This window comes from Mytilus galloprovincialis, unplaced genomic scaffold (assembly GCF_965363235.1).
Source record: "Mytilus galloprovincialis unplaced genomic scaffold, xbMytGall1.hap1.1 HAP1_SCAFFOLD_41, whole genome shotgun sequence".
NCBI lineage: Eukaryota > Metazoa > Mollusca > Bivalvia > Mytilida > Mytilidae > Mytilus > Mytilus galloprovincialis.
In genome coordinates, this window is record NW_027467990.1 from 166,739 (window position 1) to 167,500 (window position 762).

The window sequence follows — 762 nt, forward strand, 5'->3', positions numbered from 1 at the left end:
TGCGACACCTCGATGAAAATTTCACCCTCGTAAAATTTTTTTACCGAGGGTATAGTTTGCCGGCCTCGATGGTCGAGAGACCCGCGGTAGCCCGTCCGCGTCTAACGTGCGACACCTCGATGAAAATTTCACCCTCGTAAAATTTTTTTACCGAGGGTATAGTTTGCCGGCCTCGATGGTCGACAGACCCGCGGTAGCCCGTCCGCGTCTAACGTGCGACACCTCGATGAAAATTTCACCCTCGTAAAAAATTTTTACCGAGGGTATAGTTTGCCGGCCTCGATGGTCGACAGACCCGCGGTAGCCCGTCCGCGTCTAACGTGCGACACCTCGATGAAAATTTCACCCTCGTAAAAAATTTTTACCGAGGGTATAGTTTGCCGGCCTCGATGGTCGACAGACCCGCGGTAGCCCGTCCGCGTCTAACGTGCGACACCTCGATGAAAATTTCACCCTCGTAAAAAACTTTTACCGAGGGTATAGTTTGCCGGCCTCGATGGTCGACAGACCCGCGGTAGCCCGTCCGCGTCTAACGTGCGACACCTCGATGAAAATTTCACCCTCGTAAAATTTTTTTACCGAGGGTATAGTTTGCCGGCCTCGATGGTCGAGAGACCCGCGGTAGCCCGTCCGCGTCTAACGTGCGACACCTCGATGAAAATTTCACCCTCGTAAAAAATTTTTACCGAGGGTATAGTTTGCCGGCCTCGATGGTCGAGAGTCCCGCGGTAGCCCGTCCGCGTCTAACGTGCGACACCTCGA